Below are 23579 nucleotides of genomic sequence, written 5' to 3'. Positions count from 1 at the left end.
AATTATAAATGTCTACATGCACCCAACATAAGAGTACCTACATATGTGAGACAAACACAAACAGAATTAAAGGGGGAAATAGAACGCAATGCATTCATTTTAGGAGACTTCCACACACTACTTACTCCAAAGGACAGATCAACCAGACAGAAAAAAAGTAAGGATACAGAGGCACTGGAAAACACATTAGAACAGGTGGACCTAATAGACATCTATAGAACACTCCACACAAAAGCTTCAGGATACACATTCTTCTCAAGGACACCTGGAACATTTTCTAGAATAGACCACATACTAGGCCACAAAAACAACCTCAGAAAATTAAAAAAGATTGAAATTGTACCAACCAACTTCTCAAATCACAAAGGTATAAAGGTAGAAATAAATTATACAAAGAAAACTAAAAGGTGCACAAATACATGGAGGCTTAACAACATGCTCCTAAATAATCAATGGATCAATGACCAAATTAAAACAAAGATCAAGCAATATATGGAGACAAATGAAAACAGCTCAGTGCCCCAACTTCTGTGGGATGTGACAAAGGCATTTCTAAAAGAAAATTGTATAGCAATTCAGGTCTATTCAAAGAAGGAAGAACAATGTCAAATGAACATTCTAAATTCACAATTATTGAAACTGGAAAAAGTAGAACAAATGAGGCCCAAATTCAGTAGAAGGAGGGACATAATAAATATCAGAGAATAAATAAATAAAATTGAGAATACTAAAACAATAGAAAGGATTAATGAAACCAAGAGCTGGTTCTTTGAGAAAATAAACAAAATAGATAAACTGCTAGCCAGAATCTACACACATAAACAGAATCAGAAATGAGAAAAGTAAAAGCACTATGGACACCACAGAAATACAAAGAATTATTAGAGAATACTATGAAAAATTATATGCAAACAAATTGGGCAACCTAGAAGAAATGGAAAACTTTCTAGAAAAATACAACCATCCAGACTGACCCTGGAAGAAACAGAAAGTCTAAACAGAGCAATAAGCAGGAACGAAATTGAATCGGTAATAAAAAAAAAAATACCTAAGAACAAAATTCCTGGACCAGATGGCTTCAGCACTGAATTTTATCAGACATTTAGAGAACACATAATACCCACTCTCCTTAAAGTTTTCTGAAAAATAGAAGAGGAGGGAATACTTCCAAACTCATTCTATGAAGCCAGCATCACTCTAATACCAAAACCAGACAAAGACACCACAAAAAAGAATATTACAGACTAACATCCATGAAAAACATAGATGCAAAAATAATCAACAAAATTTCAGCAAACCGAATTTAAAATTACATCAGGAGGATCATACATCATGATCAAGTGGTATTCATCCCAGTGATGCAAGGATGGTACAACATTTGAAATCCATCAATGTCATCCTCTATAGATGCTGAAAAAGCATTTGACAAAATTCAACACACATATATGATAAAAACTCTCAACAAAATGGGTATAGAGATCATGTACCTCAATATAATAAAGGCCATATACAGCAAACCAACAGACAACATTATACATAACAGTGAAATGCTGGAAGCTTCCTCTAAGATTGGGAGCAAGGCAATAATGCCCACTTTCCCCACTTTTATTCAACATAGTACCGAAGGTCCTAGCCACGACAATCAGACAACACAAAGAAATAAAAGGTATCCATTTTGGTAAAGAAGCCAAACTGTTACTCTTTGTAGATGACATGGTATTGTACATAAAAAAGCCTAAAGAATCCACTCTAAAACTACTAGAATATCTGAATTCAGCAAAGTTGTAGTATAAAAATTAATACACAGAAATCTGTTGCATTCCTATACACTAACAATGAACTAGCAGAAAGAGGAATCAGGAAAACAATTCCATTCACAATTACATCAAAAAGAATAAAATACCTAGGAATAAATCTAACCAAGGAAGTGAAGGACTTATACTCTAAAAACTACAAGACACTCTTGAGAGAAATTAAAGAGGACACAAATAAATGGAAATTCATCCCATGCTCTTGGTTAGGAAGAGTTAATATTGTCAAAATGGCCATCCTGCCTAAAGCAATCAGATTCAATGCAATCCCTATCAAAATACTTAAAGCGTACTTCAACAAACTAGAACAAATAGTTCTAAAATTCATATGGAACCACCAAACGCTCCAAGTAGCCAAAGCAAATCTGAGAATGAATTTTAAATTGGGGTATTATGCTCCCCAACTTCAAGCTTTACTACAAAGCCACAGTAATTAAGACAATTCGGTACTGGCACAAGAACAGACCCATAGATCAATGGAACAGATTAGAGCACTCAGATTTAACCCCACACATGTATGGCCAATTAATATAAGATAAAGGAGCCATGGACATACAGTGGGGAAATAAGTGACAGCCTCTTCAACAGCTGTTGTTGGCAAAACTGTACAGCTGTATGTAAAAGAGTGAAACTGGATTACTTTCTAACTCTACACACAAAAGTAAACTTAGAATGTATCAGAGACCTGAATATAATTCATGAAACCATAAAACCCTTAGAAGAAAGCAGGCAAAACTCACTTGAATATAAACATGAGCAGCTTTTTCATGAATATATCTCTGTGGCAATGGAAACAAAAGCGAAAATGAACAAGTAGGACTATATCAAACCAAAAAACTTCTGTACCACAAAGGACACCATCAGTAGAACAAAAAGGCATCCTAAAGTATGGGAGAATACATTCATAAATGATATATTTGATAAGGGGTTGACATCCAAAATATATCAAGAGCTTATGTGCCTCAACAACCAAAAGCAAATAACCCAATTAAAAAGTGGACATATGATCTGAATAGACACTTCTCCAGAGAAAATTTCAGATGGCCAACAGGTGCATGAAAAGATGCTCCACATCACTGATTATCAGGGAAATGCAAATTAAAACCACAATGAGATATCACCTCATACCAGGAAGTATGGCCACCATCCAAAAGACAAACAACAACAAGTGTTGGTGAGGATGTGGAGAAAGGGGAATCCTCCTAAACTGTTGGTGGGAATGTAAATTAGTTCACCCATTGTGGAAATTAGTATGGAGGTTCCTCAAAAAACTGAGAATAGAAACACCATTTTACCCAGGAATTCTACTCCTCGGAATTTACCCTATGAATGAAGGAGGCCAGTTTCAAAAGACATATGCACCTGTATGTTTATCACAGCACAATTTACAATAGCCAAGAAATGGAAGCAACCTAAGTGTCCATCAGTAGATGAATAAAGAAGAGGTGGTACATATACACAATGGAATATTATTTAGCCATAGGACAGAAACAAATCCTACCATTTGCAACTACTTGGATGGAGCTACAGGATATTATGCCCAGTGAAAAATCCCAGGCAGAGAAAGACAAGCATCAAATGATTTCACTCATCTGTGAAGTATAACAACAAAACAAAAACTGAAGGAACAAAACAGCAGCAGAATAACAGAACCCAAGAATGGACTAACAGTTACCAAAGTGGAAGGAACTGGGGAATGTGGAAGGGAAGGGAGGTTTAAGAGGATTAAGTGGCATTATGATTAGCACACATAATATGGGGGGGCATGGGAAAGGAAGTATAGCACAGAGAAGACAAGTAGTCACTCTGTAGAACCTTTCTATGCTGATGGACAGTGACTATAATGGGGTATATGGTGGGGACTTGATAATAGTGGGTATGTAGTAACCACAATGTTGCTCATGTGAAATCTGAGCATACGATTGTATACCAATGATATGATAATAAATGAAAAAAGTCTTCCTTTAAAGACATATCCAGTGCCATATGACTTCACTGGCAAAGTTCAACAAACATTTAAAGAAGAATTAAGAGCAATTCTTTCTAAACTCTTCCAGAAATTTGAAGAGGTGGGAGTATTTCTAAACTCATTTTTATAAGGCCAGGATTATCCTCATAGTAAAGGACACTATTTGAAAAGAAAACTATAGCCAGTGTCCCTGATGAAAATAGAAACAAAAATTCTCAATAAAAAACTAGGAAACTAAATTCAGTAGCACATTAAAGGGATCATTCAACATGTTCAAGTGAGACACAAATAAATGGAAATGTACCCCATATTAACAGATTCAAGAGCCCAGAAATAAACCCAAGCATACGTGGTCAATAAACATTTGACAAGGAGTCCAAGAATACTTAATGGAGTCTTTTCAAAAAGAGGTGTTAGGAGAGTTGGATATTCACATGTAAGAAAATGAAACTGGGCACATATGTTACATCACTCACAAAACTTAACTCAAAATGTGTAAATGATTTAAATGTAACACCTGAAACTATGAAATTCCTAGGGACAAATGTAGGAACAAAACTCCTTTATGTCTTTGTAATAATATATTTTATATTACATATTTTTAAGCATTTTTATTGAAATATTGTTGATTTCTATAGTATTATATTGGTTTCAAGTATAGAACACAATGATTCAGCAGTTACTCACATCAGTAAATCCTCACTGCAGCTAGTGCAGTTACTAACTGTCAACATAGAAAGATGTTACAGAACCACTGACTATATTCTCCATGCTGTACTTCAAACCCTGTGACCAACTTATATTATGATTGAGATTTTTGTGCCTCTTCATCACACTCATCCACTCCAACCCCTCCCTCATGATGAGTATATATATATATATATATACTCATAGTAAAGCACAATCAGCAAAATAAAAAATGAACAAGTGTGACTATATCAAACTAGAAAAATCTGCACAACAAAAGAAACTACCAATAAAGTGAAGACAATCTACAGAATGCAGAAAACATTTACAAACCATATAATCAAGGGATTAATATCCAAAACATATAAATAACTCATTCAACTCAATACCAAAAATACAAGGAACCCAATTAGAAAACAAACTAAATAGACATTTCGTCACAGATGATATCACAAAAGGCCAACAGGAATGTGAAAAGATGCTCAACATCATTTGTTTTCAGGGAAATACAAATTAAAACCACAGTGACATATCACCTCACACCTATTATAATGGCCATCAACAAATTGGCAAGAGAAAACAAATGCTGGTGTGGATATGGACAAAAGGAAACCCTAGTTAGTGTACTGTTGGTGGTATTGTAAATTGGTACAACCACTGTGGAAAACAGTATGGAGGATCCTTAAATTAAAAATAGAACTACTGCATATCCATATGATCTAGCAATTTCACTTCAGGGAATATATCTAAAAGTAATGAAAACATTAACTCAAAAATTTGTCTTCATGCCTATCTTCATAGCAGCCTTATTTACAATACACAAGACCACAAACAATCTAAGTGTTCTTTGGTGGATGAATAAATGAATAAATATTGATATCTATATATCACATTGTATGTGTATGTATATATATATACAATGAAATATTATATATATATATAATGAAATATTATACAGCCATAAAAAGAAGGAAATCCTACTTTTGTAACAACATGGATGGACTTTGAAGGCATTATAATAAGTGAAATAAATCAGAAAGACAAATATTAGTTCATCTTATGTGTGGAATCGAAAAAAACATCTCATAGAAAAAGACATCAGACTTGTTACCAGAGGTAGGCTGTGTGTGGAGGGAGAACTGGATGAAAGTAATGAAAAGATACAAACTTCAGTTAAAATATAAATAAGTACTAGTGATGTAATATACAATATGATGACTATAGTTAACCCTACCATATGATACATAGGAAAGAAGTCAAGGGAGTAAATCCTAAAAGTTTTCATTGAAAATTTTTTTCCTTTGTTCTTTTCATCTTTCTTTTCTCCTCAAAGCATCTTTGTAAGAAGACTGATGTTCACTGAACCTATTGTAGTAATCATTTCACAGTATGTATAAATCAAACCATCATGCTGTGTGCCTTAAAATTATAGAGTGATGTATGTTAATTATTTTTCAATAAAACAGGGGAAAAACATTTTATTATTGAACAAAGTATGGAAACATTACTTCCATTTAGGTTCCTTTATTTTCCCCAGTTTTAAATATCATTCATTGTCTTGAATATCGGAGAGTTTTGTGATTTTTCTTTTAATCATAAAACAAAATTTATAAAACTCATGAGAACAGTTTATTGTATATACTGATACTTTTGGTTATCCAGTGTCCTTTCTTCCTTTCTGATGTTACCAATTTCCCTCTTTCATCACTTCGTCATTTCCTTTATTTGAAGATTTCCCTTTAGCCATTCTTTAAGAGTCGATCTACTAGCAACAAATTCTTTCAGACTTCCTTTGCCTTGTAATATCATTATTTCCCCTTCATTTCTGAAGGGAAATTTCACTGGACATAGAATTTGCACTTGTGACAGTTATTTTATTTCAGCACTAGAAAAATGCTTTTTTCAAAAAAAGAAAGTTTGTAACTTCCTTCTGTTTTCCATAGCTTCAGATAGAAACCTATTGTTACTCCAATTAATATTCTTTATGTAATGTAATTTCTTTCTAGCTATTTCCAAGATTGTTTTCTGTCTTTAGTTTTCAGAAGTTTTATTATAATGCATATTGGTATATATTTTAAAAACTTTTATTCTATTTGGGATTTGCTCATCCTCTTGAATTTGTAGGTTTTTGCCAAATTTGTGAAATTTTTAGCCTTTATTTGAATATTTTTCAGACACACACACTTTTTTCTTTTCATCAGATTCTGATGATATAATTGTTTGCTCTTTTGTTATTGTCTCAGTTCTGTGAGGTGTTACTCATTTTATTTTCAGTCTATCTTCTCCCTGTTGTTCAGATTGCATAAATTCTATTGTTCTGGCCTCAAGTGATTCTGTCATCTGACTTCTCCTCCCTAATATTAAGAACATCTAGTGAGTTTTTCTTTTAAAAAATTGTATAAATTCTATCTGAAATTATATATTTCTGCAACTTCTATTTCTTTCCTGTGATTTTCAGTTAAAGAAAATTCCTGTGAAATTTCTTTTCAGTTGATTGCATTTTCTCATCCATATTATGATTTTCTTTATTATGACTGATTATTTTTTTATGTCTTGGAAATTTTATCAACTGTGTTAAGGTGACTCAGGGTCTTATGTAATTATTTTATTTTACTATGCTGTCACTTGTTTAGGTTTAGCTCAGAGGTCCTGGCCTACTTTTACAAGAGTGGTTCTAATGTTGATTTAATTTTCAGGGGCTTTGTGTAAGGATTTTGGTCTGAGTGGATTATTTGCTGCTACGGTGGCTCTCAGTACTCTTTGATAGCTACTGCTTAAGGTGTGGAAGGAATTTCCCTAGCGCAGTTCACTGGTACACCTAGATTGGAGGAAAGAAGCCTCTGAGTTGTGGGGAGCAAAAGCACTTTACAGGCCAGAGTGCTTGTTGTGGTAGGGTACTACTTGCCAGTGCACCATGGCTACCTGTCTCTAAGTGGTGTGGCTAAGTCTCAGACCCACAGGCCAAAAAGGCTTCTTGGACAGGGTACTTGTTTCAGCATGCCCTTGGCCAGTAACCCCTGTAGCCCACTGTCTCTGGTTGTAGATGAAAAGTCTCAGGGCCACATGGGGAAGAGGCTTCCTAGCCTTGGCCACATGTTGTGACACAACCATTTGTGATTCAAGTTTGCTTATTTGTGAAACACAGATGATGATGTGTACCTTAAAGAGCTTTATGGATAATAAACAAAATTATAATTCCATGAGGGCAGGAATTTTTGTCTAATTGATTCAATTATATACTCATAGCATCCAGAATAGTATTTCTTGTACATAGTAGTTTCTCAATAAATATTTCTGAATTAATGAATAAAATAAAGAGTGCCTGACACATGGTTGATTCTTAAGAAATCCTAGCTAGCTGCCATCATTATTTTCTCTAGTAGATGAACAAGTGGGCAGTCAGGCCCAGGTCTTCAATTTCAGTGCTCTTGGTAATGTAAAAACTTACTGCCATAAGACAATACCTAATGCTCATTGAGAACTTATTATGTGCCAGGCATATAGGCAGCAGGTTATACATGCACACACACACACACACACACACACACACACACACACACTCATACACTCTCTTATTCATTTTAGTTTAATTTGTTTCATTTAAATGTTTAGATATTACTTTATTTTCAATTTAATTTTGTTATACATTTAAAATATTTACATTCTTCTAAAGTAAAATCTATAAAACAAAACATAATCACAAATTCACGCTTCTATTCTTGTACCACACAACTATAATATAAACAGAAAAATGTGTGTGTGTGTGTGTGTGTGTGTGTATTGGACCAAGCGTACCTAACCTTCCTTTTTTTATGACCTAAATTCCTTATTTTAATGACTCATTTATGAATGAAAACCTTTTATGAAGACACTTGATGAGTAAAATTAAAAGGCAACTGACAAGTGGTTAAAATATTTGTAACATGCACCAAGACAAAAGCTAATACTATTAAAGGGCTTTTATATGTGAACTTATTTTTTTCATTTTTCAATATATATATATATATTTTCGAGAGGGCATCTCTCATATTTATTGATCAAATGGTTGTTAACAATAATAAAATTCTGTATAGGGGACTCAATGTACAATCATTAATCCACCCCAAACCTAGTTCTAAACAGTCTCCAATCCTCTGCAGCATAACGAACAAGTTCTTACATGGTGAACAAATTCTTACATAGTGAATAAGTTCTTACATGGTGAGCAGTATAAGGGTAGTCATCCAAAAACTTTTGGTTTTGATCACGCATTATGAACTATAGACAATCAGGTCAAATATGAACATTCGTTTGATTTTTATACTTGATTTATATGTGAATCCCACATTTCTCCCTTATTATTATTATTTTTTTTAAATAAAATGCTGAAGTGGTAGGTAGATGCAAGATAAAGGTAGAAAACATAGTTTAGTGCTGTAAGAAAGCAAATATAGATGATCAAGTGTGTGCCTATAAACTAAGTGTTAATACAAGCTAGACAAGGGCAATAAAACATCCACTGATGCAGAAGATTTCTCTCAGAACAGGGGGGGTAGGTTCTAAGCCTCACCTCTGTTGATCCAGAATTTCTCACCCGATGGCCCCACTGCGACTGTGCCTGTCTTAGGTTGTTCCTCCCTTGAGGAATCTAACCCGTCTCTGGCTAACCATTCATCTTCTGGGGCCATGGAGGGGAATGTAAAGTTGGTAAGTCAGGGAGAAGCAATACTGTTTGAAAAGGTTAGCTTTTTTCTTCTTTGCAGATTTATGCCCTGTGGCTTTTATGCCCAGCATTTGTCTTGAGGTATCTTTACCACTTGGAAGAATTATGATACTCGGTAAATCAATATGAGGCACGAATTATATTTAAGGGCTGTAATTAGGAAGGAAAAAGAAAACCTATAGAAGTAGCATAAGGAAGAAAACATGGGAAGATTGATTATTTCTTTGACATATCTTCTTGTAGAGTAACTTAAGCATGTATAGGCTTTAAACTACTAATTAAATTGTGCACACACCTTAACATAATAGGAATATAGTTACATAACCAAGGCAGACCTATAATTACCAGCCATCTCCAGTAAAACCAAGAAAACCAGTTAGGCACCCTAAGCATTTGTGAAAACTTATCTATGATATGGTGGATATTGTCCAACTGAACTTGAACAGTTTGAGAGCAATCAGACAAATTAAAAGAACCCATTCCTGGGAACTGTTCACATCCCATATGTTCTTTTAACAGTAGATAGTCTGTAGTCATAAGATTTTGGAGTGCTACAATTTGCACTTCTAATTCTTGGTTGAGTTCCAACAGTACAGATCCAGTCAAATTTGCTGTTTTACTGTATGCCCAGGCCAGCTTAGACATCTCCTTCTTCATTCCAATGGCAAGTCCAGGAACTGGTGGGAAGAATGCAGCTACAACTGCAGCAGTGCCTGGATCTTTGTTGAGGATTTTGATGATCATCTTCTGGTAAGACTCTTCCACAGAGTGCTGATGTTGGAAGTTCTTCATATCGTATCTTAGTTCATTTTCTGGGTAGCCAAATTAGGCTTTGATCCTTTGTATAAACACAAACAGACCCTTTGACCACACTATGAAATGCCCTTTATATCATTGTGTAGAACTCACTGGAGGTCACCACACAGGAACTGCTGGTTTTTTTTTATGAGAAATGAAGATAATCAGAAAAATGTACCTCCATAGCTGATCATCTGACACCCTTTAAGTGATCAAAATTAAGGATATTTAAAGCATGCATTAATCCTTGATTTACAGTTAGTTTTATCCTATCAGGGAGTAATCCCCCTTTCCTTCCTTTCTTATTTTTTTTGTTATCTTTAATCTACACTTACAAGAAAAATATTATGTTTGCTAGGCTCTCCCCTATACCAGGTCCCCCCAATAAACCCCTTTACAGTCACTGTTCATCAGCATAAAAAATGTTGTAGAATCACTAGTCTTCTCTGTGTTGTACCACCCTCCCCTTTCTCCCACCCTGCCCATTATGTATGCTAATCTTAATACCTCCCTTCTCCTTCCCACCCCCTTATCCCTCCCTACTCACCCATCCTCCCCAGTCCCTTTCCCTTTGGTACCTGTTAGTCCATTCTTGAGTTCTGTGATTCTGCTGTTGTTTTGTCCCTTCAGTTTTTCCTTTGTTCTTATACTCCACAGATGAGTGAAATCATTTGGTATTTCTCTTTCTCCTCTTGGCTTATTTCACTGAGCATAATACTCTCCAGCTCCATCCATGTTTCTGCAAATGGTAGGATTTGCCCTCTTCTTATGGCTGAGTAGTATTCCATTGTGTATATGTTCCACATCTTCTTTATCCATTAATCTACCAATGGACATTTAGGTTGCTTCCAATTCTTGGCTATAGTAAATAGTGCTGCAATAAACATAGGGGTGCATCTGTCTTTTTCAAACTTGATTTCTGAGTTCTTAGGGAAAATTCCAATAAGTGGAATTCCTGGGTCAAATGGTAAGTCTGTTTTGAGCATTTTGATGTACCTCCATACTGCTTTCCACAATGGTTGAGCTAATTTACATTCCCACCAGCAGTGTAGGAGGGATCCCCTTTCTCCACAGCCTCGCCAACATTTGTTGTTGTTTGTCTTTTGGATGGTAGACATCCTTACTGGTGTGAGGTGATACCTCATTGTAGTTTTAATTTGCATTTCTCTGATAATTAGTGATGTGGAGCATCTTTTCATGTGTCTGTTGGCCATCTGTATTTCTTTTTTGGAGAACTGTCTGTTCAGTTCCTCTGCCCATTTTTTAATGGGATTATTTGTTTTTTGTTTGTTGAGGCATGTGAGCTCTTTATATATCTTGGATGTCAAGCCTTTATCGGATCTGTCATTTACAAATATGTTCTCCCATACTGTGGGGTTTCTTTTTGTTCTATTGATGGTGCCTTTTGCTGTACAGAAGCTTTTCAGCTTAATATAGTCCCACTTGTTCATTTTTGCTGTTGTTTTCCTTGCCTGGGGAGATATATTCAAGAAGAGGTCACCATGTCTAAGAGGTTTTTGCCTATGTTTTTTTCCAAGAGTTTAATGGTTTCATGACTTACATTCAGGATTTTGATCCACTTTGAATTTACTTTTGTATATGGGGTTAGACAATGGTCTAGTTTCATTCTCCTACATGTAGCTGTCCAGTTTTGCCAGCACCATCTGTTGAACAGACTGTCATTTTGCCATTGTATGTCCATAGCTCCTTTATCAAATATTAATTGACCATACATGTCTGGGTTAATGTCTGGAGTCTCTAATCTGTTCCACTGGTCTGTGGCTCTGTTCTTGTGCCAGTACCAAATTGTCTTGATTACTATGGCTTTGTAGTAGAGCTTGAAGTTGGAGAGTGAGATCCCCCTAATTCATTCTTCTTTCTCAGGATTGTCTTATAGTTTTCAGGGTATAAGTCTTTCACTTCCTTGGTTAGGTTTATTCCTAGGTATTTTATTCTTTTTGATGCAATGGTGAATGGAATTGTCTTCCTGATTTCTCTTTTTATTAGTTTATTGTTAGTGTATAGGAAAGCCACAGATTTCTGTGTGTTAATTTTGTATCCTGCAACTTTGCTGAATTCCGATATAAGCTCTAGTAGTTTCAGAGTGGAGTCTTTAGGGTTTTTTATGTACAATATCATGTCATCTGCAAATAGTGACAGTTTAACTTCTTCTGTACCAATCTGGATTCCTTGTATTTCTTTCTTTTGTCTAATTGCCATGGCTAGGACCTCCAGTACTATGTTGAATAACACTGGGGATATCCCTGTCTTGTTCCCAATCACAGAGGAAAAGGTTTCAGCTTTTCACTGTTCAGTATGATGTTGGCTGTGGGTTCATCATATATGGCCTTTATTATGTTGAGGTACTTGCCCTCTATACCCATTTTGTTGAGAGTTTTTATCATGAATGGATGTTGAATTTTATCGAATGCTTTTTCAGCATCTATGGAGATGATCATGTGGTTTTTGTCTTTCTTTTTGTTGGTGTGGTGGATGATGTTGATGGACTTTCGAATGTTGTACCATCCTTGCATCCCTGGGATGAATCCCACTTGGTCATGGTGTATGATCGTTTTGATGTATTTTTGAATTCCGTTTGCTAATATTTTGTTGAGTATTTTTGCATCTACATTCATCAAGGATATTGGTCTGTAATTTTCTCTTTTGGTGGGGTCTCTGCCTGGTTTTGGTATTAGGGTGATTTTGGCTTCATAAAATGAGTTTGGGAGTATTCCCTCCTCTTCTATTTTTGGAACACTTTAAGGAGAATGGGTATTATGTCTTCTCTGTATGTCTGATAAAATTCCGAGGTAAATCCTTCCAGCCCGGGGGTTTTGTTTTTGGGTAGTTTTTTTATTACCGTTTCAATTTCTTTGCTCGTAATTGGTTTGTTTAACTTGTGTGTTTCTTCCTTGGTCAATCTTGGAAGGTTGTGTTTTTCTAGGAAGTTGTCCATTTCTTCTAGGTTTTCCAGCTTGTTGGCATATAGGTTTTCATAGTAGTCTTTAATAATTCTTTGTATTTCTGTGCAGTCTGTCGTGATTTTTCCATTCTCATTTCTGATTATGTTGATTTGTGTTGATTCTCTTTTTCTCTTAATAAGTTTGGCCAGAGGCTTATCTATTTTGTTTATTTTCTCAATGAACCAGTGCTTGGTTTCATTGATTTTTGCTATTGTTTTATTCTTCTCAATTTTGTTTATTTCTTCTCTGATCTTTGTTATGTCCCTCCTTCTGCTGATTTTAGGACACATTTGTTCTTCTTTTTCCAGTTTTGATAATTGTGATGTTAGACTATTCATTTGAGATTGTTATTCCTTTTTCAAGTGTACATGGATCGCTATATAGTTTCCTCTCCAGACTGTTTTTGCTGCGTTACACAGGCGTTTGGGCTTTGTGTTGTTGACATTTGTTTCTATATATTGCTTGATCTCCATTTTAATTTGTTCATTGATCCATTCATTATTTAGGAGCATGTTGTGAAGCCTCCATGTGTTTGTGACTCTTTTTGTTTTCTTTGTAGAATTTATTTCTAGTTTTATACCTTTGTGTTCTGAAAAATTAGTTGGTAGAATTTCATTATTTTGGAATTTACTAAGGCTCTTTTTGTGGGCTAGTATGTGGTCTGTTCTCGAGAATGTTCCATGTGCACTTGAGAAGAATGTATATCCTGTTGCTTTTGGATGTAGAGTTCTATAGATGTCTATTAGGTCCATCTCTTCTACTGTGTTGTTCAGTGCCTGTGTGTCCTTACTTATTTTCTGCTCAGTGGATCTATCCATTGGGTGAGTGGTGTGTTGAATTCTCCTAAAATGAATGCATTGCAGTGTATTTCCCCCTTTAGTTCTGTTAGTATTTGTTTCACCTATGCTGGTGCTCCTGTGTTGGGTGCATATATATTTAGAATGGTTATATCCTCTTGTCGGACTGAGCCCTTTATCATTATGTAGTGTCCTTCTTTATCTCTTGTTACTTTCTTTGTTTTGAAGTCTATTTTGTCTGATATTAGTACTGCAACCCCTGCTTTCTTCTCACTGTTGTATGCCTGAAATATGTTTTTCCATCCCTTGACTTTTAGTCTGTGCATGTCTTTGGGTTTGGGGTGAGGCTCTTGTAAGCAGCATATAGATGGGTCTTGCTTTTTCATCCATTCTATTACTGTGTGTCTTTTGATTGGTACATTAAGTCCATTTACATTTAGGGTGACTATTGAAAAATATGTCCTTATTGCCATTGCAGGCTTTAAATTCGTGGTTACCAAAGGTTTAAGGTTAGCCTCTTTGGTATCTTACTGCCTACGTTAGCTCGCTTATTGTGCTGTTACATACACTGTCTGGAGATTCTTTTCTTCTCTCCCTTCTTATTCCTACTCCTCCATTCTTCATATGTTGGGTGTTTTGTTCTGTGCTCTTTTTAGGAGTGCTCCCATCTAGAGCAGTCCCTGTAAGATGCCCTGTAGAGGTGGTTTGTGGGAAGCAAATTCCCTCAGCTTTTGCTTGTCTGGGAATTGTTTAATCCCGCCACCATATTTAAATGATAGTCGTGCTGGATACAGTATCCTCGGTTCAAGGCCCTTCTGTTTCATTGCATTAAGTATATCGCGCCATTCTCTTCTGGCCTGTAGGGTTTCTGTCGAGAAGTCTGATGTTAGCCTGATGGGTTTTCCTTTATAGGTGACCTTTTTCTCTCTAGCTACCTTTAAAATTCTTTCCTTGTCCTTGATCTTTGCCCTTTTAATTATTATGTGTCTTGGTGTTGTCCTCCTTGGATCCTTTCTGTTGGGGGTTCTGTGTATTTCCGTGGTCTGTTCAATTATGTCCTCCCCCAGTTTTGGAAGTTTTCAGCAATTATTTCTTCACAGATACTTTCTATCCCTTTTCCTCTCTCTTCTTCTTCTGGTACCCCTTTAATATGGATATTGTTCCTTTTGGATTGGTTACACAGTTCTGTTAATATTGTTTCATTATTGGAGATCCTTTTTTCTCTCCCTATGTAAGCTTCTGTGCGTTCCTGTTCTCTCATTTCTATTCCATCAATGGCCTCTTGCATCTTATCCATTCTGCTTATAAATCCTTCCAGAGTTTCTTTCACTTATGTAATCTCCTTCCTGGCATCTGTGATCTCTGTCTGGACTTCATCCTATTGCTCTTGCATTTTTCTCTCCATCTCCATCAGCATGTTTATGATTTTTATGTTGAATTCTTTTTCAGGAAGTCTGGTTAAGTCTGTCTCCTTCTCTGGTGTTTCCTCTGTGATATTGGTTTGCCTGTAATTTTGCCTTTTCATGGTGATAGGAATAGTTTGCAGAGCTGGGATGAGTGATGGCTGGAAGAACTTCCCTTCTTGTTGTTTTGTGGCCTTCCTCTCTTGTCTCCTGGGAGAACAGTGACCTCTAGTGGCTTGTGCTGGGTAGCTGTGCTCAGACAGGGCTTCTGCTTCCTGCCCTGGTGCTATGGAGTTTATCTCTGCTGTTGCTTTGGGTGTGGCCTGGCTCGGGCTGCTGCCCCAAAATGGTGGAGTAGCATTGGAGGGGGAGTGGCCAGGAGGCTATTTATCTCTGTAAGTGGCCTCCGTGCTCCCTGCTGCCCAGGGCATTAGAGTGCTCAGAGATCCCAAGATTCCCTACCTCTGGACTATGTGTCCCGCCCTGCCCGTTTAAGACTTCCAAAATGTACTCTCCAAAACAAAACAACAACAGAACAACAACAATAATTAATAATTTAAGAAAATGGCCACTCGCTTTTCTTTTGTTCTCCGGCACTGGCCTCCAATACCCAGCGCTGGCCTCCAGTACCCGCTCACCAGTCTTGCTGCCGTGTTTCCCTAGTATTGGGGTCTCTGTCCCTTTAAGACTTCCAAAAGCACTCACCATAACAAAACAATGACAAAAAAAAAAATGGCAGCTCGGCTGTCTTTTATTCTCCAGCGCTGGCCTCTGGTACCTGCTCACCAGTCTTGCTGCCCTGTTTCCCTAGTATCCAGGACCCCATGCATGCACTGTGTCTGTGATCTGGTCTGAATGGCTGGGGCTGGGTGTTCAGCAGTCCTGGGCTCCCTCTCCCTCTCCGCTTTGACTCCTCTCCTCCTGCCAGGAGCTGGGGGGAGAGGTGCTCGGGTTCCACCAGGCCGGTGCTTGTATGTTATCCCCATTGCGAGGTGCTGGGTCCTCGCAGGTGTGGATGTGGTCTGGATGTTGTCCTGTGTCCTCTGGTCTTTATTCTAGGAAGAGTTATCTTCGTTATATTTTCATAGATTTATGGGGTTTTGGGAGGAGATTTCCACTGCTCTACTCATGCTGCCATCTTGGCTCTGCCCCTAACCTTCCTTTTTTTATAAATGATAGCATACTTTTCTCTACCTTGATTTTTTTCACTTGACAATATGTTTAGGAGATCATTCCATTGCATTGTATATAGATAGTCCTCATTCCGTTTTGGGTTTTTTTGGTATCATTAATCTATAATTACATGAGGAACATTATGTTTACTAGGCTCCACCCTTCACCAAGTCTCCCCCACAAACCCCATTACAGTGACTGTCCATCAGCATAGTAAGATGCTGTAGAATCACTACTTGTCTTCTTTGTGTTGCACATCCCACCCTGTGCTCCCCCCCACATAATACATGCTAATTGTAATGCCCCTTGTTTTCCCCCTCCCTTATCCCTCCCTTCCCACCCATCCACCCCAGTCACTTTCCCTTTGGTAACTGATGGTCCATTCTTGGGTTCTGTGATTCTGCTGCTGTTTTGTTCCTTCAGTTTTTCTTTGTTCTTATACTCCACAGATGAGTGAAATCATTGGGTACTTGTCCTTCTCCACCTGGCTTATTTCACTGAGCATAATACCCTCTAGCTCCATCCATGTTGTTGCAGATGGTACGATTTCTTTTCTTCTTATGGCTGAATAATATTGCATTGTGTATATGCATCACTTCTTCTTTATCCATTCATCTACTGATGGACACTTAGGTTACTTTTAATTCATGGCTATTGTAAACAGTGCTGCATTAAACATAGGGGTGCATCTATCTTTTACAAACTGGGCTGCTGTATTCTTAGAGTAAATGCCTAGAAGTGAAATTACTTGGTCAAATGGTATTTCTATTTTGAGCTTTTTGAGGAACCTCCATACTGCTTTCCACAAAGGTTGAACTAATTTACATTCCCACTGACAGTGCAGGAGGGTTCCCCTTTCTCCACAACCTTGCCAACATTTGTTGTTGTTTGTCTTTTGGATGGTAGCAATCCATACTGCTGTGAGGTGATATCTCATTGTGGTTTTAGTTTTGCTTTTCTCTCATGACTAGTGATGTGGAACATCTTTTAATGTGTCTGTTGGCCATCTGAATTTCTTCTTTGGAGAACTGTCTGTTCAGCTACTCTGACCATTTTTTAATTAGATTATTTGCTTTTTGTTTGTTGAGGTGCATGAGCTCTTTATATATTTTGGATGTCAAACCTTTAACGGATCTGTCATTTATGAATATATTCTCCCATAAAGTAGGATACCTTTTTGTTCTATTGATGGTGTCCTTTGCTGTACAGAAACTTTCCAGCTTGTTTTAGTCCCACTTGTTCATATTTGCTTTTGCTTCCCTTGCCCAAGGAGAGTTCATGAAGAAGTCATTCATGTTTATGTCCAAGAGATTTTTGCCTGTGCTTTTTTCTACAACTTTTATGCTTTCATGACTTACATTCAGGCCTTTGATCCATTACAAATTTACTTTTGTTTATGGGGTTAGACAATGATCCAGTTTCATTCTCTTACATGTAGCTGCCCAGTTTTGCCAACACCAACTGTTGAAGAGGCTGTCATTTCTCCATTGTATGTCCATGGCTCCTTTATGGTATATTAATTGACCATATATGTTTGGGTTAATGTCTGGAGTCTCTGTTCTGTTCTACTGGTCTGTGGGTCTGTTCTTGTGCCAGTTCTAAATTGTCTTGATTACTCTGGCTTTGTAGTAGAGCTTTAAGTTGGGGAGTGAGATCCCCCCCCCCACTTTATTCTTCCTTCTCAGGATTGATTGGCTCTTCGGGGGCATTGGTGGTTCCATATAAATTTTAGAACTATTTTTTCCAGTTTGTTGAAGAATGCTGTTGGTAATTTGATAGGGATTGCATTGAATCTATAGATTGATTTGGGCAGGGTGGCCATTTTGACGATATTAACTCTTCTTATCTAAGAGCATGGGATGAGTTTCCATTTGTTAGTGATCTGTTTAACTTCTCTTAAGAGTGTCTTGTAGTTTTCAGTGTATAGGTCTTTCATTTCCTTGGTTGGGTTTATTCCTAGGTATTTTATTCTTTTTGATGCAATTGTGAATGGAATTGTTTTCCTAATTTCAGTTCCTATTAGTTCATTGTTAGTGTATAGGAAAGCCACAGATTTCTGTGTATTAATTTTGTATCCTGCAACTTTGCTGAATTATGATATTAATTTTAGTAGTTTTAGAGTAGAGTCTTTAGGGCTTTTTAAGTACAGTATCATGTCATCTGCAAATGGTGACTGTTCAACTTCTTCTTTACTGATCTGGATGCCTTGTATTTCCTTGTTTTGTATAATTGTCGTGGCTGTGACCTCCAGTACTATGTTGAATAACAGGGGAAAGAGTGGGCATCCCTGTCTTGTTCCTGATCTATATGAAAAGCTTTCAGCTTCTCGCTGTTCAGGATGATGTCGGCTGTGGGTTTGTCATATATGACCTTTATTATTTTGAGGTATTTGCCCTGTATACCCATTTTGTTGAGATATTTTATCATGAATGGATGTTGAATTCTGTCGAATGCTTTTTCAATGTCTTTGGAGATGATCATGTGATTTTTGTCCTTTTTGTTGATGTGGTGGATGATGTTTATGGATTTTCAAATGTTGCACCATCCTTTCATCCCTGAGATGAATCCCACTTGGTCATGGTGTATGATCCTCTTAATGTATTTTTGAATTCAGTTTGCTAATATTTTGTTGAGTATTTTTGCATCTATGTTCATTAGGGATATTGGTCTGTTGTTTTCATTTTTGGTGGTTTCTTTGTCTGGTTTTGGTGTTAGGGAGATGCTGGCTTCATAGAATGAGTTCTGGAGTATTGCGTCTTCTATTTTTTAGGAAAACTTAAAGAGAATGGGTACTATGTCTTCTCTGTATGTCTAATAAAATTCTGCAGTAAAATCCATCTTGCCAGGGGGTTTTCTTCTTGGGTAGTTTTGTGATGACTGCTTCAATTTCTTTGCTGGTAATTGATCTGTTTAGATTTTCTGTTTCTTCCTTGGTCAGTCTTGCAAAGTTGTATTTTTCTAGGAAGTTGTCCATTTCTTCTATGTTTTCCAGCTTGTTAGCATATAGGTTTTCATAGTATTCCTAATAATTCTTTGTATTACCGTGGGGTTCGTTGTGATTTTTCCTTTCTTGTTTCTGATTCTGTCAATGTGTGCTGATTCTCTTCTTCTCTTAATAACTCTGGCTGGAGGCTTATCTATTTTGTTTGTTTTCTCAAAGAACAATTTCTTGGTTTCATTGATTTTTTTCTATTGTTTTATTCTTCTCAAATTTAATTATTTCTTCTCTGGTTTTTATTATATCCCTCCTTCTTCTGACTTTAAGCCTCATTTGTTCTTTTTCCAATTTCAATAGTTGTGACTTCAGACTATTTATTTGGGATTGTTCTTCCTTCTTTAAATATGCCTGGATTGCTGTATAATTTCCTCTTAGAACTGCTTTCGCTGCAACCCACAGAAGTTGGGGCTTTTTGTTGTTGTTTTCATTTGTTTCCATATATTGCTTGATCTCAATTTTAATTTGGTCGTTGATACATTGATTATTTAGGAGCACATTGTTAAGCCTCCATATGTTTTTGGGTCTTTTTGCTTTCATTGTACAATTGGTTTCTAGTTTTATACCTTTGTGATCTGAGAATTTGCTTGGTAGAATTTCAATCTATTTTAATTTACTGATGTTCTTTCTGTGGCGTAGTAAGTGGTCTATTCTGGAGAATGTTCCATGTGCATTTGGGAAAAATGTGTATCCTGCTGCTTTTGGGTGTAGAGTTCTATAGATGTCTATTACATCTGTGTGTTCAAGTGTGTTTTTCAGTGCCTCTGTGTCCTTACTTATTTTCTGTCTGGTGGATCTGTCCTTTGGAGTGTGCAGTGTGTTGAAGTCTCCTAAAATTAGTGCATTGCATTGTATTTCCTCCTTTAATTCTGTTAGTGTTTGTTTCACATATGTATGTGTTCCTGTGCTGGGTGCATACATATTTATAATGGTTATATCCTCTTGTTGAACTGACCCCTTTATCATTATGTAGTGTCCTTCTTTATCCCTTGTTACTTTCCTTGTTTTGAAGTCTATTTTGTCTGATACTAGTATTGCAACGCCTGCTTTTTTCTCTCTGTTGCTTGCATGAAATATCATTTTCCATCCCTTGACTTTCAGTCTGTGCATGTCTTTGGGTTTGAGGTGAGTCTCTTGTAAGCAGAATATAGATGTGTCTTTCTTTTTTATCCATTCTATTACTCTGTGTCTTTTGATTGATGCATTCAGTCCATTTACATTTTGGGTGATTATTGAGAGATATGTGCTTATTGCCATTGCGGGCTTTAGTTTCCTGATTACCTGAGGTTCAAGGTTAGATTCTTTACTCTCTTACTGTCTAACTTATCTGGCTTATTGAGCTATTATAAACACAGTCTGATGATTCTTTATTTCTCTCCCTTCTTATTCCTCCTCCTCTGTTCTTTATATGTTAGGTGTTTTATTTTGTGCTCATTTGTGTTTCCTTTGACTGCTTTTGCCTGTAGTTGATTATACATTTTTCCTTTAGTTAGTATTTGGTTGGTCTGCTTTCTTTGCTGTGATTTTGTTTTCTCTGATGCCATTTATTTAGCCATAGGAGTGTTCCCATCTAGAGTAGTTCCTCTACAATACCCTGTAGAGGTGTTTTGTGTGAGACAAATTCCCTCAACTTTTGCTTCACTGGGAATTATTTAATCCCTCCTTCATATTTAAATAATAATCATGCTGGATATAGTAGTCTTGGTTCAAAGCCCTTCGGTTTCATTGCATTAAATATATCATGCCATTCTCTTCTGGCCTTTGAGGTTTCTTTTGAAAAGTGTGATGATAGCCTGATGGGTTTTCCTTTGTAGGTGTCCTTTTTTCTCTCTCTGGCTGCATTTAATACTCTGTCCTTGTGCTTGATCTTTGTCATTTTCATTATTATGTGTCTTGGTGTTGTCCTCCTTGGGTCCATTCTGTTGGGAGTTCTGTGTGCTTCTGTTGTCTGAGCGCCTATTTCCTCCCCTCGTTTGGGGAAGTTTTCAGCAATTATTTCTTCAAATACAGTTTCTATACCTTTTTCTCTCTTCTTCTTCTGGTACTCCTATAATGTGGATATTTTTCTGTTTGGATTGTTCACACAGTTCTCTTAATATTGTTTCATTCCTGGAGATACTTTTATCTCTCTCTGTGTCAGCTTTTCTGTATTCCTGTACTCTTATTTCTATTCCATTAATGACCTCTTGCATCTCATCCTTTCTTCTTTTAATTCCTTCCAGAGATTGTTTTATTTCTATATTCTTCCACCCAACTTTATCCTTTAACTCTTGCATTTTTCTCTGCAGCTCCATCAGCATGGTTATGACCTTTATTTTGAATTATTTTCCAGGAAGATTGTTTCAGTCCATCTCCCCAGGTTCCCTCTAAGGGGATGTCTGGGTTATTCTTGTCTGTATGAAATTCTTCTGCCTTTTCACGGTGATAGAGTTATTCATTGGCAGCTGGCGCATGTGTCAGCTTGGAGAACCAAGTCCCTTCCTGCTTGCTTGTTGTCTTCCTGTCCTGCAAGAATGGTTACCCCTAGAGGCTTGTGCTTGGTAGCTGAGCCCTAGCAGGGTCTCTGAGTCTGGCCTGGGTGGCTGCGGAGTAGGCTCCACTTGGCTGCTGTCAGTTTGGCTGGACTCAGGCTGCTGCTCTGCTATGGCTGTGCCACACCAGAGGGGGAACAACTGTGAGGGTTTATCACCATGAGGGGCCTCAGAGCTGTGCTGCCTTCCATAGGGTTAGGGTGCCTGGAGTTCCCCAAGATTCCCAGCTGCTGAGCTGAGTGTGCCATGATGCTTCCATCCAGTTATGAGGCTCCTGTCCCTTTAGGACTTTCAAAAGGCACTCACTTTTCTTTTTTCCCAGGGGCCCTGGCTGTGGGGACCCGCTTGCAGGTTTTACTGTTCTGTTTCACTAATATCCAGCACACCACGCACTATGTGTCTGTGCTCCCAGTGTGGATGACTAAGGCTGGATATTCAGCATCCTCGCCTCCCACTCCCTCCACGCTCTGACTCCTCTCCTCCCACCAGGGAGCTGGAGTTGTGGGTGTGCTCAGATCCCACCAGGCTGTGGCTTGTATCTTACCCCCTTCATGCAGCACTGGGTTCTCACAGGTGTAGATGTTGCCTGGCTGTTGTACTGTATCTTCTGGTCTCTCTTGTAGGGATAGTTGTATTTGTTGCATTTTTAAAAACATGGATGGTTTTGGGAGGAGATTTCCACTTCCCTACTCACACCACCACCTTCTCCCAGCATTCCTTTTTATATGTGCAAAATACTCCATTGTATATCGTCCACAGTTTATTCAACCAGCCTCCTCTAGATAAACATTTTGCTATTATAGATAGTGTTACAATGGGTATCTTATGCATGTACCTGTTTGTACTTTTGTAACTGTATCTATGAGATAGATTTCTAAGTGTACAGTTGTTGGGTTAAAGAATAAATGCTTAAACAATTGTTTAGATATTGCCAGGTTCCACTTCATAGTGTCTGTGACATTTTTCATCACCACCACCAATATGCCTGTTTACCTACAGTCTTTCCAGCAGAGCTTGTTGTAAAATTTCTGAATTTTTGTGAATCTAATGAGTGAAAAATGGTCCGTCAATATAGTTTTTTTTTTTTTGAGAGGGCATCTCTCATATTTATTGATCAAATGATTGTTAACAACAATAAAATTCAGTATAGGGGGGTCAACGCTCAATATACAATCATTAATCCATCTCCAGCCTAATTCTCATCAGTCTCCAATCTTCTGAAGCATAACGAACAAGTTCTTACATGGTGAACGAATTCTTACATAGTGAATAAATTCTTACATGGTGAACAGTACAAGGGCATTCATCACAGAAACTTTCGGTTTTGATCATGCATTATGACCTATAAACAATCAGGTCAAATATGAATATTCGTTTGATTTTTGTACTTGATTTATATGTTGATCCCACATTTCTCCTATTATTATTATTATTATTATTTTTAATAAAATGCTGAAGTGGTAGGTAGATACCAGATAAAGGTAGAAAACATAGTTTAGTGCTGTAAGAAGGCAAATGTAGATGATCAGATGATCAGGTGTGTGCCTATGGACTAAGTATTAATCCAGGCTAGACAAGGGCAGCAAGACATCCACGGATGCAGAAGATTTCTCTCAAAGCAGGGGGATGAGGTTCTGAGCCTCACATCTGTTGATCCCCAAATTCTCACCTGATGGCCCCCCTGCAACTGTGCCTGTCTTAGGTTGTTCCTCCCTTGAGGAATCTTACCCGTCTCTGGCTAAGCAGACAT

General features: G+C 37.2%; 1 protein-coding gene across 1 annotated transcript in view; it reads left to right on the top strand.

Moving 5' to 3' along the window:
• Positions 1 to 23579, top strand: part of EDA2R (ectodysplasin A2 receptor) — a 53546-nt gene that overhangs the window by 8277 nt on the left and 21690 nt on the right.

Source organism: Manis javanica, chromosome X, assembly GCF_040802235.1.
Source record: "Manis javanica isolate MJ-LG chromosome X, MJ_LKY, whole genome shotgun sequence".
Lineage (NCBI taxonomy): Eukaryota > Metazoa > Chordata > Mammalia > Pholidota > Manidae > Manis > Manis javanica.
The sequence above is the reverse complement of the archived record's forward strand: the minus strand, read 5'-3'. Positions and strand labels throughout refer to the sequence as shown.